This window comes from Panulirus ornatus, chromosome 8 (genome assembly GCF_036320965.1).
Source record: "Panulirus ornatus isolate Po-2019 chromosome 8, ASM3632096v1, whole genome shotgun sequence".
NCBI lineage: Eukaryota > Metazoa > Arthropoda > Malacostraca > Decapoda > Palinuridae > Panulirus > Panulirus ornatus.
The window spans coordinates 9,326,525-9,344,536 of NC_092231.1; the positions used below are offsets into that span (position 1 = coordinate 9,326,525).

The 18,012-nt window shown below is 48.4% G+C and overlaps 1 protein-coding gene across 6 annotated transcripts in view; it reads left to right on the forward strand.

Annotated features, from left to right (window-relative positions):
- The window catches only part of LOC139749822 (recombining binding protein suppressor of hairless-like), a 429,197-nt gene that overhangs the window by 123,716 nt on the left and 287,469 nt on the right, over positions 1 to 18,012 (forward strand). For 3 of the 6 annotated variants that reach the window (XM_071664112.1, XM_071664110.1, XM_071664115.1), the window contains exon 3: positions 14,205 to 14,237. The exons of 2 other annotated variants lie outside the window; for them this stretch is intronic. The gene's annotated coding sequence lies outside the window, so the exon portion shown is untranslated. Of the gene's footprint in view, positions 1 to 14,204; positions 14,238 to 14,304; positions 14,325 to 18,012 lie in introns of those variants that run through there. One more of the 6 variants, XM_071664113.1, reaches the window with a different exon arrangement.

Consider the following 18,012-nt stretch of genomic DNA (forward strand, 5'->3'; position numbering starts at 1 on the left):
TTAGCGAGGTAGCGCAAGGAGACAGACTAAAGAATGGCCCAACCTACCCACATACGGAGAAAAATAAGAACTGAAGTGTTTTAGATATCTGGGAATGGACATGGCAGCAAATGGAACCATGAAACCAAAAGTGAGTCATAAGTGGTGCAGAGGAATATGTGCAAAGAGAGAACATTATCTGGGAGGGCAAAAATGGGAATGTTTGAAGGAATAGTAATCCCACAATATTATTACACATGTATATACATACACGTCCACACACGCAAATATACATACCTATACATCTCAACGTATACGTATAAATATACACACACAGGCATATACATATATACACATGTACATAATTCATACTGTCTGCCTTTATTCATTCCCATCGCTATATATATGTATATATATATGTATATTTGAGAAACCTTATAAAAGATGTGCATCTACGAGTGTGAACTCCCTCCTTTCCCCCCACCTAAGCCCCTGTGAGTACAGATCGACCTCTTCCCATTTAAAGGAGCAATCACGCGCGCGCATACACACATTTCCCACCCACGTACCGCCCTTACACGTACTCCCTGTGTACTGCCATTACTTCCAATAAAATGTACAACCATTTCCGGCCCTGGCGTGTACCACAAGTGCCGTCCATCCCTCATCTTCACCACCCATTACCTTCCTGCCATCACATGCGGCACCATAACTATCCAGCCGCCATGTGTAACACCATTATCTTTTCGGCCGTCAGCTGTGTGCGCTTCCATCCGGGGTTGCCATATAACCACCCGGGTGTCGTGTATGTACTGCCAGTGTCATCATCCGAGCCCCATGTACTAACTACTCCCCAGTACACACACGCTCGCCATTACGTAGACGTAAGGCAAGACAGACCTGCGGGTGTCGGTCCATCGCATTCTTACCAGCCGTATTAACCCCGTCTTGCACACGCAGTGTACCCGGAACAGTGATCGGGCGCACAGTTGCACGCTTTGGACCCTCCAGCAGCGAGCGCTGGGTTGGAGGTGTTGTGCTTTATGAGGTGTGACGAGACGGGGGTCCTGGTGGATGGTGTGTATGGTGGTCACAGTGATGGCCGTAGCGACGCCCCGAGAGAGAGAGAGAGAGAGAGAACCGTGTAATGTTCATTGGGGGGCGCTCCGCGCGCTCACCAAAAACCCCTCGCCTGTAATTTCTGGGAGATAGATCACCCTCCGCTCCTGTAATGGAGACAATCTGACAATCAGGCGTTTACCTGTACCGTTGAGCCACCACACTCCTCCAACCACACAGACTCTTCTCTTACACACACACTCGCATCTCAAGGTTTGCCAGACCTCTTCATCCCCCGTTGTTAGCTTAAGAAATAATAATGCTAATAGCTATTTTTGGTTATAGTATATATATATATATATATATATATATATGTGTGTGTGTGTGTGTGTGTGTGTGTGTGTGTGTGTGTGTGTGTGTGTGTGTGTATGTATGTGTATGTGTGTGTGTGTGTGTAATGAATATGTTCCTCAAAATCTCAGAACTGTTACATGCAAGAGGGTACAGGTGGTTTCAAATGATTAACAGTGTGCTTGAGCCAGACAGACAGTCTCTGTGGTATAACATTGCAAGGGAAGAGAAATAGGGACAGATGAATTGGTCTGTTTGAATCGCTAGGTGACCTGGCGAACTTATGGAGTTTACCTTTTGATCATGATTCTTGTATGACAGTACACTAGGTTCTCTGTCCTCAGTGTTTAGAGCATCCCTTTTCTCTGCCAACGTGTGGACTTCGTGGCACTCGGTCCTGTAGCATAGATTTCTGCAAAAGTTCCAGGGCGATCGAAATGGAATTGATGGTGTTGGGAATGTGGAGTGTGTGTATCAGTTCTTTTTTTTTTTTTTGCCTTTGCGTCACGAGGCAAGCCACGGGCTGGTGTTCACGCGGTGTGTGACGACTTGGCCTCACTGAAGGCTTGTGGAGACCACCAGGCCTTGTCGAAGTTGGTCATCATGGCCGAGGTTGTTAGTGCTGCTATCGTCCCGCTGTTCAGGATTTTCTGTGGTTCTTTAAAACCTCTTTGACCCCCGACGGTGCTACCTCCTTGGGTTTGATGACCCCGGCATGGCCTTTGAACCGACCCTTAAGAGCGAGGTTTAAAACCAGGTACTACCCCAGGGTCGTACCGTCGTGCTGAAGGACAGTACCTTTGTGCTCAAGGATCCGACTGTCTTGCTCGAGAGCCGTACTCTTGACAAGAGTCGTGCCTTCGTACTCCTGACGAATCATTGTGTCACGCGAATCGCCTTGCAGGTGGGTACGTTGTCGAGGCACCGACCACGTCCCCTCCTGCTGTTGATGAGTGAGGCACGACGGGATGGTGTGTCGAACCCCGGGGCGAAGGAAGGGAAGGAAAATATGATAATGTAGCTTCTCACGTGACCTTGTGTAAGGCAGGAGGAGGAGGAGGAGGGGTTAGGTTGGGGTGAAGGGGAGGGGGGGGGGTGATGCTGGAGGAGGGAGAGAGGGAGGGGCTGGGGGCCTGGGAGGATTATGTGGTGTTGATTGAGGGGTCGTAGCGTGTCGCTGGTGCGTCGATAACGTCCTTGTAGCAGAACACTGGCGGCCCTCGACGTCCCTGATTGAGGTAAGGTCGCCCAGTAATGATCCATCCCAGGCTTTGGAGTTGAATGCAGCGTTGGTTTGTCTTCGTAGATTCTGGACACTTTGTGCGACGGATATTCATAAGGCGAAGAAGCGCAGAGTATGACCACAGCCTCACTGATGTTACGGAAACCTTCAGTGCGTGGTTTTATAACTCAAGTGATGCATGTCGTGAAATGTGAATGACAGAAGGGGATCATGCAAGCAGAGCATCCCTCATGCTTGCTGTGGAGGCCACCCTCGTCATTCCTCATGTTATGCTTCACGAGATCTTGTCTTCTCCCGGCACACTACGTTCCCCTTTGATAACAATAACCTGAAGTGCACCAGTTGTGTCATCAGATGACATTCTTCCTGTGACCTTAGCCTGTAGCACACCTTGTTTAACGACGCTTATTCACCCTCCTGTTGGAACTCCCGCCACCCAGGACTTGTGTGCCTCCTTGACTCAGTCAGACACGCGACGTCAGAGAGTGCCGAAGGTCTCTGACAAGGGGATCTGTGATTGGCTGCACCGTCTACACCAGTACCTTCGTGTGTAAGGCTTGTTTACCTTGGTGAGGGCTGGATAGAACAATGTCTGTACGGAGGGTGGCGGCGCCCTTGGTACAGACAAAGAAATCTGAGTTGACGGCCAATTTTGAAGAGCATGTCTCTAGTGTAGATGATTACCTCCTCCCCCCTGTGTAGTGAGGCAGTGGGAACTAACACCGCTTTTAAGTGGTGTCCGGAGCCATCTTACACATTCCACGTCTGGATTACTGCTCTTACATTCTGTGTCGTTATACGTTAAGCTACCGGGCGGGGCCAGACGTTGTGTCTTGTCTTTACATGTTATATACACACATAAATTCTCATTTATCTCTTGCCTTCATACTGTATTTTTCAACTTATTCATCTTTCATTTTCGATCAGTCAGGTTCTGACCTGGTCGACGGCTTTAGTCCATAACTAGAGCTTCTGTGACAACGAAAGAACTTGATTCAAATGCTCAACTGGTTGAGTTCGGTGAGCTGAGAGACATGGTAGATTTTTTTTCTATTTGTCTTTGAATGATAAGGTAATTCACATGACTTGCGAAAGACTTGAGTCGTAAAGAACTCGTATTACCTGAAAATTCTGTACGGTTAAATTGACAACAGAGAGAAAAATGATGACCATTGAGGAAAGAGATTTGGACGATTCAAACAAAGGCAGATGATATCAGAAACGTAACTGTGAAGGTCATTTAAGTCTCCCTCCCCCCTCTCACCGAAGTGGGTTGCCACACAATGGGGAGTCTTGTCACCAGCAATCCTCATAGCTTACGATAGTAGATGTACCCCACCTCTCCCTCCCTCCCGTGGCGGAATATGAGCATGGACGTCATTGATGTAGACGTCTCCACTGATATAGCAGCGACCAGCAGAACACACACACTCCCAGAACGTACTCCACCGTGTTTAGCTAGAGACATCCAGCCTCAACTGCTACGTATGGAAAAGGCTGGAGAATAGCAGAGACCTTAGATTGACAGTAGTGGCCCTGGGGTGGTAAGGGAAAACCTCTGGACTTGGTGATGGAGATGCAAGACACGAGGCCACACACTGAACATTATGAGGTTTGATATTTGGCCATGTCAACAAAGGAGGAGCACAAGGCAGTGCGCCCCTGGCGAACGTGTGCAGATTGTGCCATCTCCCCTGACAAGCGAAACCTGCATACGGTAAAGGCTAGTTTATGGTCTTTCTTATACTGAGCTACTCCCTAAAGCCATTTCCTCGCCTCCAGGTCACACATGCTGATGCTACAGAGGGGGGCCTAATAAGGCACTGCTACAGAGGAGGGACCTGATAAGGCACTGCTATAGAGGAGGGACCTAATAAGGCACTGCTACAGAGGGGGACCTAATAAGGCACCACTACAGAGGGGGACCTAATAAGGCACTGCTACAGAAGGGGACCTAATAAAGCACTGCTACAGAGGGGGACCTAATAAGGCACTGCTACAGAGGGGGACCTAATAAGGCACTGCTACAGAGGGGGACCTAATAAGGCACTGCTACAGATGGGGACCTAATAAGGCACTGCTACAGATGGGGACCTAATAAGGCACTGCTACAGAGGGGCTCTTATTAATAAAGCACTACGATTCTCCACTAATTAAGAAATACCCATACATTGAAAAGACCGAAGACTAACATTAACCAAATGATACGGAATAAGTTGGTGATACTCTTACAGGGGGCAACAGAAATAAAGATCTGGCTGAAACTAGGAAAGATCACAGACAATCTACAAACATGTTCAGGACGTCGACAACAACGCAAACAAGGGATGTATTTTGCTCCTAAGAAGACTCAAAGCCCAGAAAGACACTCCCTCCAGTCATCAGTCCACATACGCAATGAATAGCTCTTAGCTTAGCTACTTTCCTTTTAGATCAACATACTATATCGAAACACACGCACACACGCACACACACACACACACACACACACACACACACACACACACACACACACACACACACACACACACACACACACTGCCGGGGTGTATATGTATGTATACGACACCAACAAAATACGTACCCATCAAACTAGGAACACACCTCAGTAAAACTTACTCTACACACATGTTCACTCCATAACTTTCCTCTGTTCACACTCCCCTGTCCAACCCCTTCCTTTTCCCCTCTGTAACCACATATAAAACACTGAAAAAAATGGATAGTGGCTCGTGGAACCAAAAGATATGAATGAATGGTGTTGTCCTGATTAACCATTACGAAGCAGATGAGAATTAGGAACGAGGAATTGTCCTGATTAACCAATACGAAGTAGATGGGAATTAGGAACGAGGAAGATGTGTACGCGGAACACACAAGTTGCATGTGTGTGTGGGAGCGGGTCGCTACTCGAGAGATCCCGAGCTGGGCCGCCGCTGGTCATGACCCCCCCCCCCAACACCAGCTGGACTCAGGTAGCCACTGCTGCGGGTACGGATGACAGACATGCCCGAGGTACTGTGCAACACAAGTAATCGTTGTGTTTTAATCCACGAAGCCGTCTGGGAGAGACTTAACTCGTCTGAGAATTCTCTAACGCAACAAGCATGTTAGGTTTACCATGTTCTTTCCTCTCATTATTCACTACCGTTCACATCTCCTGCCCCCCAGCTCCAGGCAGGCGTCGACTTCCACCCATCTCCACGTAGTAGCAGTATCGCCTCGATTTAGTTCCTCCCATCTGGGACAGAAGAGCTCTCTCTCTCTCTCTCTCTCTCTCTCTCTCTCTCTCTCTCTCTCTCTCTCTCTCTCTCTCTCTCTCTCTCTCTCTCTCTCTCTCTCCCTTCCTGTGTATCACCCAGCACAACAGTGTAGGGGTCAGGACCTCACCTTGGTGAATATTGGGAATCGTTTTCTTTCCCTCACCCCCTGGCCCCACACCTTTCTTCTTTTTTTTTTATCGTAATACCGTTCAGTTGCCAGAGCTTGAGATGCGACCAGGATTCCCTGATGGAAAATGGAAGTAATGGAGGCCTTTTGACACACACACACACACACACACACACACACACACAGACAAGTCGGTATGTGTGCCTTCAAAAGAGTATAACCTTCCCTGCGTGTCATTCCAGCAGCCTGTAACATCGCGTGATGAACTTTACGGTCGGCGCCTGTGTGACCCAGCGTCTGTCAACACTGTTGGGTCTCCTGCTGTACCCGTGGTGTGCCTCGCGTGTGCTATATTTCGTTTAAGCAATCCACGCATCTCTTAATCCACTGGGGGGGCGGGTAAGGTACAGGTGAGCATCGCGCATTAGTTCTGCCAGTCGTATTCCGTGTGTGTGTGTGTGTGTGTGTGGGTGTGTGCGGATATGTCTACGTTCTAGCCATGAGACTTCGAGTATTCTTAACCTTTTTCTGTGGCGGTTAAGCCTCTTCGGTGATTCGGTGCAGGCGGGTCACAGCGATGATTCTCATATACGCATGTGTTACAGGCGGGAGAGTACAAGTGTTTTGGGATAGCTTCATCATCATCATTATCATCATCATTATCATCATCATCATCATCATCATTATCATCATCATCATCATCATCATCATCATCATTATTATCATCATTATCATCATCATCATCATTATCATCATCATCATCATCATCATTATCATCATCATTATCATCATCATTATCATCATCATCATCATCATCATTATCATCATCATTATCATCATCATCATCATCATCATCATCATTATCATCATCATCATCATCATCATCATTATCATCATCATCATCATCATCATCATCATCATCATCATCATTATCATCATCATTATCATCATTCGTCTTGTGTTCCTGGTATTTCCGACTGCGTATTATGGGGTTTGTGGTCGGATATATTACGGTTGTGACCTACGTGACTGCCATCTGGCCAGGAACCTTCCCATACGCGTCAGAAATAATAACAAGACAGAAAATGTCCGATGTCAGCGACGCGATGATATTTGTGTCTTTTGCCTCCCAGGAGGAGTAATGTCGTATCTTGAACCCCTTTGAGCACGGCGGTACGACGATCCTTGAGCAGGGCGGTACCATGCTTGAGGAGGACGGTGCGATGCTTGAGCACGACGGTACGACGATCCTTGAGCAGGACGGTACGACGAGCCTTGAGCAGGACGGTACCATGCTTGAGGAGGACGGTGCGATGCTTGAGCACGACGGTACGACGATCCTTGAGCACGACGGTACGACGAGCCTTGAGCAGGGCGGTACCATGCTTGAGGAGGACGGTGCGATGCTTGAGCACGACGGTACGACGATCCTTGAGCACGACGGTACGACGGGCCTTGAGCACGACGGTACGACGAGCCTTGAGCACGACGGTACGACGAGCCTTGAGCACGACGGTACGACGAGCCTTGAGCACGACGGTACGACGGGCCTTGAGTACGACGGTACCATGCTTGAGCAGGACGGTACGACGATCCTTGAGCACGACGGTACGACGAGCCTTGAGCAGGGCGGTACCATGCTTGAGGAGGACGGTGCGATGCTTGAGCACGACGGTACGACGATCCTTGAGCACGACGGTACGACGAGCCTTGAGCAGGGCGGTACCATGCTTGAGCACGACGGTACCATGCTTGAGCACGACGGTACGACGATCCTTGAGCACGACGGTACGACGAGTCTTGAGTACGACGGTACCATGCTTGAGCAGGACGGTACGACGATCCTTGAGCAGGACAGTACCATGCTTGAGCAGGACGGTGCGACGCTTTAGCACGACGGTACGACGATCCTCGAGCGCGAAAGGTACGACCCTTGAACATGACAGTATGATGTGCCTCGCCTCGTGCGAAAGGCCAAGCTATAACTCCCTCGCCGTACTGGCACTTCCAGGTTACGTACACTCTGTTTGATAGGGAGAGAGAGAGAGAGAGAGAGAGAGAGAGAGAGAGAGAGAGAGAGAGAGAGAGAGAGAGAGAGAGAGAGAGAGAGAGAGAGAGAGAGAAATGGTTCACTCACGTTTTCTATATCCGCCATTTTCGTTTAACTCCTCACAGTAATCGGAGGATCCTTACGTAGAGCGCGGCTCAACTCCTTCGGCTATGGATGTGACGCGTTGTGTAATTTGTCGGATCCGCTGTGTTTATACGGTCGTTTACAGCGACGTGACTGGCTCTTCCGCCGCAGTGAGGAGGTGTTTATGCGTCATACATTCTGTTCAAACGAAGTGTTCAACGTTCCAGTAATGGAATATATATATATATATATATATATATATATATATATATATATATATATATGTATATATATATATATGTATATATATATATATATATATATATATATATATATATATATATATATATATATATATATATATATATATTGGGAAGGATCACAATTTTGCGCGTGATCAAGATATTCCTATGAGTCCACGGGGAAAATGTAACACGAAAAGTTCCCAAGTGCACTTTCGTGTAATAATCACATCATCAGGGGAGATACAAGAGAGAAATATAACAGTCAGTTGATATGCATCGAAGAGACGAAGCTAGGACGCCATTTGGTAAACATATATATATATATATATATATATATATATATATATATATATATATATATATATATATATATATATATATAAATACACCACTGTGTTTAGCATGTGGTTGGTTGGTCTGTTTTATAAACCTTTTTAATGAAAAACAATTCAGAGTGTTTATAAGTTACGGTAGGCACTGATATAACTCTTTAACTTCCTGGTTAAGTTAGTTTTAAGTTTAGGGTAGTTCGAAATGCGGTATGTTTGTATCCATGATGAGGTAGGCTACGCTGGACTGCCATGGGATAGATTAAGTTAGACTGTCTGGATAGATTACGTTAGGTTAGACTGGCTTGGATAGATTAGGTTAGGATAGCTTAGTTTATGTTAGATCATTACTATACATTAGGTTAGGTTACATTGTTTAGGTAGATTGGGTTAGGTTACAATGTTTAGGTAGATTAGGTTAGGTTAGATTGAGTTAGACCTTTAGGATTGATTAAGTTAGATTAGATTAGACTTTGTTTGGATAGGTTAGTTCACATCAGAACGTTAGGATGGATTAGGTTAGGTTACACTGTGTTTTGGTGGATTTGGTGAGATTAGGCTGTGTTAGATTAGGTTGAGAGAGAGAGAGAGAGAGAGAGAGAGAGAGAGAGAGAGAGAGAGAGAGAGAGAGAGAGAGAGAGAGAGAAGCGCTCATGTTCCCATATCGTATGAATACCGGAAGCCTCCTTACCGATAAACACCCCCAGACGGGGTGATAGTTTCTTCTTCATCAGTCCGCTAACTTGTCACCCCCGCGTACGGCAACACACTCGCCCTACCTCTCCTCCTCGAACACGTATCAAATGCCACGATATCAGGTCAGAGAGAGAGAGAGAGAGAGAGAGAGAGAGAGAGAGAGAGAGAGAGAGAGAGAGAGAGAGAGAGAGAGACCTTGTTGATACTGAGGCTGGCGATGTATGCCAGTCCAAACTTCATGAAATGGTTTGTGGCGGTGCGGCTAATGGGAGAGTGGTACAGAGACAAAAAGAATAGAATGATTGTTATCAGTTGGATCTCAGACAATTTTTTTTTTAAGTGGATTAACTGGTTACCATCCACTACTCTGGGGCGTTCGTGAGGTTACCATCCACTACTCTGGGGCGTTCGTGAGGTTACCATCCACTACTCTGGGACGTTCGTGAGGTTACCATCCACTACTCTGGGACGTTCGTGAGGTTACCATCCACTACTCTGGGACGTTCGTGAGGTTACCATCCACTACTCTGGGATGTTCGTGAGGTTACCATCCACTACTCTGGGACGTTCGTGAGGTTACCATCCACTACTCTGGGGCGTTCGTGAGGTTACCATCCACTACTCTGGGATGTTCGTGAGGTTACCATCCACTACTCTGGGACGTTCGTGAGGTTACCATCCACTACTCTTGGACGTTCGTGAGGTTACCATCCACTACTCTGGGACGTTCGTGAGGTTACCATCCACTACTCTGGGACGTTCGTGAGGTTACCATCCACTACTCTGGGACGTTCGTGAGGTTACCATCCACGACTCTGGGACGTTCGTATGGTTACCATCCACTACTCTGGGACGTTCGTATGGTTACCATCCACGACTCTGGGACGTTCGTATGGTTACCATCCACTACTCTGGGACGTTCGTGAGAATCCCATCCACTACTCTGGGACGTTCGTGAGGTTACCATCAACTACTGCGGGACGTTCGTGAGAATCTTGACGATACGACACACGATGACGACCGTGCGGTCCTTGAGTACGACGGTTAGGGCCTGGCCTTTACCCCGACCCTTTGAGAAGGAGGTCAGAGGTCACTACCATCATACCCTAAAGGGTAGCACCGTCGTGTCTCTGAGGGAGTTAAGGTCTGGTTATAAGACACCCTGAGTGAGGGTGAGGGTGAACAAGTGAGGGTGTGATTTCGAAATCCAAGACAACAGAACGCTGGAGAAGACCAGCGATTTAGTGGGGGTGTGTGTGAGGGAGGGTCCGTAACCTGTATGGCAAGACGTCGCGAGCAATTTCCATGTGGTGGGTTTCAACAGTAACATCTGTGGTAGTGTAGATGTTAGCGAGTTCCCTGAAGACTGTCTGTCGTGACAGTCGGGAGGTGTTTGTATATCCTGGTGTCGAAACCCAACTTTGGCTTCCTGATTCCCATGCATTTTCCCTTACGATGTCGGGTGTAAATTGATCTTATGGGTATTTGCGTCCATGGGAGAGTCGAACCAGATAACAGATGGTATGAGAATCTACGACGGGGCGGGCAGCTAGCTGGGGTTAGAGTAATTTTACCGACATAGAAGTATTTTGGTATAAGCCAAGCAACAAGAGTTATGATATATGACGAGGTTATCTGGGGGAAGGACGAGGCAATAGAAGTTCTGAAGACACGTGACGAGGTTATCTAGGGAAGGGCGTTCGTAGGAAGGCGCGGTGATGCAGTACCTTACCCCTCTCCCTTACGTACATCCTCACATTACACATGGGAGGGGCTCATCTCTCTCTCTCTCTCCCAACAGTTTAAGTCTGACACGAAGTTTATGCTCCCTCCTCTGGTCACTCAGGCTGCGGTCTGTAGGCTTGCCTACCCTCCACAACGAGGTTAGTCAGTCACACTTTGACATTTTATTTTTTTTCAATTAGTTCTAAAGTTATCAAATTGGAAGGTCCCATAAATGTATCTGGTGTATGAAGTGAGCTGGACAGTTTTACGGCCCAGGATGATTACTGTGTTCTCTTTGTTTATCTCTCTGTGGCATCATGTGATTTAAAAAGGCAATGTTGTTGCAATCTTCCGGTCCTTGATGCCCATAATGATATTTATTTTTTCTCTAGTGGAAATTGGGGCCCGTGCCTCTCAGGATTTTATGTTTGTAAGTTATTATGTATCTCCCTCGTCTGCACTCCAGATTATGATAAAAGTCTCATCTTTTGCATGTCTTGACTCGCCTTGTTGAGTGATGGGAACAGTCAGTAGCAGGGAAATGGTAGACTCTGTTGGAGTGAGAAGCTCTTCACCTGAGTCTGTGGTTTTGGAGGTCTTCTACCCCTCACAGATGGGTCTGTAATCTTACCTTACCTTACGTATACCTTACGATGGTTTTGGAGGTCTTCTACCCTCTACAGCTGGGTCTGGGACCTTACCTTACTAACTTACGTCTACCTTACGATGGGTTCGGAGGGCTTCTACGCCCCACAGCTGGGTTTGTGACCTTACCTTACCTTACCTTACGTCTATCTTACGATGGTTTCCGAGTTTTTTTTACCCTCCACAGCTAGGTCTGTGACCTTACCTTACCTTATGTCTACCTTACGATGGTTTCCGAAGTCTTTTACCCTCCACAGCTGGGTCTGTGACCTTACCTTACGCATACCTTGACAGTAGTAATTTCGAAGGTCATCTACCCTCACAGTTCAGTTTGGGACCTTACATTTCCTGACGTGTATACCTATGGGTCTTCAAACTCCCAATAGCTGAGTCCGGGACCCAGTTCCTGTGTTCGACCAGGATTTAGGAGGCCGCGCGCGCGCGCGCAGGCTCGGTCGGTAGGTCTACGTGACCACCACATCCTGACGGTGTTCACGTGGAAGATTATTAGCGATGATGTACGGGCGTACGTGGAAGGCTTAGGGCGGTGTTTGTTTCCGTCGTGAAGGAGTGTGTGCGGCAAGGTAAGCAGGCGGCAGGCTGGCGGCGGCTGCTGCTGTTAGAGGTACTGGATAATTGGCCGGTTAATAGCATGTGTGCTGTGAGGTGTTGAGGGCTCGGCGGTAGGGGAGTTATCGGGGGGAAGGGGGATCTGTGGTCTGGGAGGGAGGGAGAAAAGGAGGGGGGGGGGGAGGTTTCTACCCTCTTCCTGGGCCCCCCACGGTAGTTTGTTAGTCACATCCGCAGTTTCGTCACCGTAGGTAGCTCTTGTGGGGAGTGATTGTATGGTAGTGACGTAAGTGGTTTGCAGGTGCAGCCCAGCTGACTCCCCCTTACATCGGTGCCCCTCGGTGTCTAACATTGTTGTTATAGACGAGCCGTGTGTAGCTGCGGTTTACGTCAAGTTACTCCCGGGCCGCCAGGGTTCCCGTTGGAAAAAAGGGGTAGAGAGGTGGAGAACACGAGGAACTCATGGTTCTCAGCGAGTTTGTCAGCTGCAGGACAGAAATAGTGTCCTGTATCCCTCACTCCATGGTGATGGAGACAGTGAGTTTGCTGGAAGACAGTAATAGCGTTTTGAATCCTTCACAATATATAGATGGAGACAGTGAGTTTGTCTACTCTAGGACAGTAATAGTGTCGTGTATCCCTCACTCCATATAGATGGAGACAGTGAGTTTGTCTACTCTAGGACAGTAATAGTGTCGTGTATCCCTCACTCCATATAGATGGAGACAGTGGAGCAGGGGTGTTAACCTATCATAATAGGTGTGCTTGAGATGCCATACATCACATCTTTTGAGTCGCCTCCGGTTACCACAGGTGCACCCCACGAGCGGTCACATCTCCCTCTCCCGGTCATCGTGGGAAACTCGGGACCCCCTTGAAGACACGTTTGAAAGCTAATTTTTTTTTTTTCTGATCTTCCTCATGTTCCCCTCGGCTCTCTTGGCAGCATTGCCTGGGGCCCTGATGGGACGACAGTGGTCCATCATGATAGGCATGGCCTGTGGGGTCGTTTTAAGTCGTCGCGGGTCCTTCTCACTCACCATAAGATAGGTTGGCTTGTTATATTCTTTTCACTTTATTTATTTATTTATTTTATCTTATTTATTTATTTATTTATTTTTTTTTTTTTTTTTTTTTGGGGGGGGGGTCTGTAGGGAAGCGCAGGTGGTCTCTTTCTTCCAAAGGGGACCATCATGGACCTCATAGATGGTCAAGGGATCGCTGTGCGTGGTCTTGAGTTGGCGTATAAGACCACGTTGGCCAGTAATGGGCAATCATACCCATCGTTTTGTCCATAGATGTTCAGCACGGGGTTATAACAGGCCGTGCCGTGCTTGAATGGGTTATGAAGGGTCGTAGCTCCGTACTTTAATGGGTTATGAAGGGTCGTAGCTCCGTACTTTAATGGGTTATGAAGGGTCGTAGCTCCGTACTTTAATGGGTTATGAAGGGTCGTAGCTCCGTACTTTAATGGGTTATGAAGGGTCGTAGCTCCGTACTTTAATGGGTTATGAAGGGTCGTAGCTCCGTACTTTAATGGGTTATGAAGGGTCGTAGCTCCGTACTTTAATGGGTTATGAAGGGTCGTACCTCCGTACTTTAATGGGTTATGAAGGGTCGTACCTCCGTACTGTAATGGGTTATGAAGGGTTGTAACTCCGTACTTTAATGGGTTATGAAGGGTTGTAACTCCGTACTTCAGTGGGCTGTGAAAATAGCTAGATAGAAATTGATTCCTGTATAGCCCATCTTCTGGTCAGTCAATATACGTATTTTGAACGTATTTTGTGAGTAGTTCTTGTGAGCAGCGGTGTCTTAACGGAGGCTTCTTATTCCAGGTGAAGGAGGCGGCGTCCAGCGCACTCGTCCAGGTGAGTAACGAGAGCTGGTGGCCACCTGCCCTACCCGGCAGCAGCAGCAGCAGCAGCAGCAGCAGCAGCAGCGGTAGTCAGATGAATGTGAGTTGTGCTACTCATTGGCCAGTAGGTAGGTCGGATAGTGTGTGCTCACACACACTTGAACGCAACGGTGCCATGCTTGAGCACTGAAGTGCGTTCCCTGATTACGACGGTATACGATCATTGACGACGGCGTTATGAAGCCTTAGATACGATGGCCTGACCCTTGACCTAAGTAACCCATGAAGGGTCAAGATCTAAGGCTGGCTTATCGTACCCAAGAGTCGTACAGTCGTGTTCAAAGGTCGTACCGTCGTGCTTGATGGGTTAACGATGGTTATATGTCGTATGACAACGTCGAATTCAACCAGTGATAATGTCGACGTGTTGGTTGGTGTGGGAATTCATCACTTGCTGCTCCTGGGATCAGTAATAGAACTCTGCAGCTCCTGGGATCAGTAATAGAACTCTGCAGCTCCTGGGATCAGTAATAGAACTCTGCAGCTCCTGGGATCAGTAATAGAACTCTGCAGCTCCTGGGATCAGTAATAGAACTCTGCAGCTCCTGGGATCAGTAATAGAACTCTGCAGCTCCTGGGATCAGTAATAGAACTCTGCAGCTCGTGGGATCAGTAATAGAACTCTGCAGCTCGTGGGATCAGTAATAGAACTCTGCAGCTCGTGGGATCAATAATAGAACTCTACAGCTCCTGGGATCAGTAATAGAACCCTGCAGCTCGTGGGATCAGTAATAGAACTCTGCAGCTCGTGGGATCAGTAATAGAACTCTGCAGCTCGTGGGATCAGTTATAGAACTCTGCAGCTCCTGGGATCAGTAATAGAACCCTGCAGCTCCTGGGATCAGTAATAGAACTCCACAGCTCCTGGGATCAGTCATAGAACTCTGCAGCTCCTGAGATCAGTAATAGAACTCTACAGCTCCTGGAATCAGTGATAGAACTCTGCAGCTCCTGGGATCAGTAATTGAACTCTGCAGCTCCTGGGATCAGTAATAGAACTCTACAGCTCCTGGGATCAGTAATAGAACTCCGTAGCTCCTGAGATCAGTAATAGAAGTAAACAGCTCCTGGGATCAGTAAGAGAACTCTGCAGCTCCTGAGATCAGTAATAGAACTCTGCAGCTCCTGAGTTCAGTTAGAGAACTCTGCATCTCCAGAGACCAACGAAAAGACCTTATGTAAAGAGTAAACGGGGTTTAGGGAGATGCATCACGGTGGGGGTATGTTACGACCCAGTCTCATAGACCAGGGAGCTGGCTGGGACACGAGCAAGGGATATGTTGGAGGAGGAGGAGGAGGAGGAGGAGGGAGCTGGGGGACATGGTGGCCTGGCAGCAGCGTCGTGGGGGATGTGTGGTGCAGCAGCAGCAGCAGCAGACCACAACGCGACGCCGGTCTGGCCCGTGGTTTACTATGCCGGACATGTGTGGACGGCTCCCCTTGCCTTCCCTCATGACTGCAGTGGTTCCCACGCACCTCCTGTCGTCCGGGAGCGCAGGCTCTCGCCGCACGAGATTCATCGTGCACGCGCATGCACGCATGCACACGCTGACGCACGGCTGCACGTGCACACACACACACACACACACACACACACACACACACACACACACACACACACACACACACACACACACACACACTCACTACCTCAGTGACGACATAGACTCGACGCAAGTCTGTCGAATATTTACGGGTTTGATTGATATCAGATATCAAGGAAGAGAGAAGAGTGGGTGAAGAGTTGTGTGTACTCTCCCACAGGAGATGTACAGGAGATGGGTTCCCCAAGCTGGGGTCAGCTGAGGAATACTTAGAAGGATCGGATAGCTTTCTGAAGGAGATTGTCTTTTACAGTTCGGTGGAGCAAGGAACGTACGTAATGTTGCAGGGGGAAGCCATTGTACTTCAAGAGAACCAAGAGTCTAGTATGTCAGGGGAGCCCTTACACTCCAGGGGGGGGACAAAGAACATACAGTAATATGTCGGGAGGAAACCCTTCTCGAGTTGCTGGGGATTGGTAACGAGTGGGACCCCTCTGGGCGGAGTCCTGTTGCCGCTGCTGTTCCTGATTTCCACAAATGGCTAACCAGACGACATCGTATCACACTAATGATGTTGGCCGACGACACCGAAATGAGAGGAAGATTGTGGAGGAAGGGAGAGTGAGGTATCGTACGGTGGCTGGCCCACACCAAGCACAATGAGAGACAGACAAATAATGACCGAGGGAAATTAAACCCGGTCAATTGACGGCGGTGATGATGGGAAAGGGAGTGATGAGATCAACCTACCGTCTGTTCCACTTGGAAGAGACGGGATACAAAGACTGTTCCACCTGGAAGACACAGGATACAAAAAAACTCAAGCCGTGAACGAGCTTGGAGTTCACGTCATCACACCCGGACGTCCACATGGCCGGTAGATCATGTGAGAGGGCTCGCGAGGGGAGAGGCAAACTCCGTATTCTGGTCGGTGTCTAATTACTGCCTTCAGGTACGTGGCCGGTCGAGGGGACAGCCTTCAGGGAGAACGTAGGCTACGGGAGAGATGTATCATCATCCATCATGGCATCACCCTCAGCAAGTCTGGTCCTCCCTACGTGAGGAAGTACGATGGGTGGAATGTGGTAGGAGGTGAGGTGAGAGGGAGAGAAGGGATGGTCTGCCCATCCGACCTGCTCGCATCGCAGCAGAGGCGCGGGTATGACGCTCCACGAGCGCCGCGGGGAGCCCATGATGATGATGATGATATTTGACTGGTGACCAACTTAGTCCTTGTAAGACAAGAAGGGGAACGACACGACTCGCCACGGCAGGAAACTAGTAGGCAAGTCAGGCGTCACAAGCAACAGAGCAGCGGACACGTGCAGCAGACTAAGCAGAGAGAGAGAGAGAGAGAGAGAGAGAGAGAGAGAGAGAGAGAGAGAGAGAGAGAGAGAGAGAGAGAGAGAGCCGCGCTTTTTGGTAGAAGTTAGAGGGTATGACGTGGCTGCTCAAGAAGTTGAGGGCTCTTGCCTTCATTTGAGATAGGGCCGCTTTCGAGTGTGGAACACCCCTCCCCGTCCTGTAGCATTAGGTAATTACACACACACACACACACACACACACACACACACACACACACACACACACACACACACACACACGAGTAATAGTCTCGTCGTAATGATGACGGACGATGTAATTAAATGGTAACATTGTCCTGCGCTAATTGGCCTCAATATTTCACGTCTCGGTTTTGCTGTCGAGTGGCGCGTCACCAGGATTCACTGCTGGGGTGGAGAATATATGATGTGTGGTCCCTCCCTGTCCACGACTGGTGTTGTGAGTTATCGTGCGGTATATCACTGGTCACCGCTGGTAGGACTATGTTGCTCACTGCCTCTGCTGTGTGAATGTATTTTGTAGTCCCTCTCCGTTCACTGCATGTGTTATGAATATATTGTTTAGTCTGTCACTGTTCACTGCTGGTGCTATGAATACATTGTGTAGTCCCTCACTGTTCACTGCTGGTGCTATGAATATATTGTTTAGTCCCTTGCTTTTCACTGCTGGTGCTATGAATATAGCTGCTTAGCCCATCACTGTTCACTGCTGGTGCTGTGAATATACCGACGAGACGACGGACAGTTGTCACACAGTAGGTTTCCACTCACTTGAGAACCGCTGGTGAGGCATGAGTTACACACGTCACAGAGGGTGATGGAGGGTGTGGGGTGTTTATAG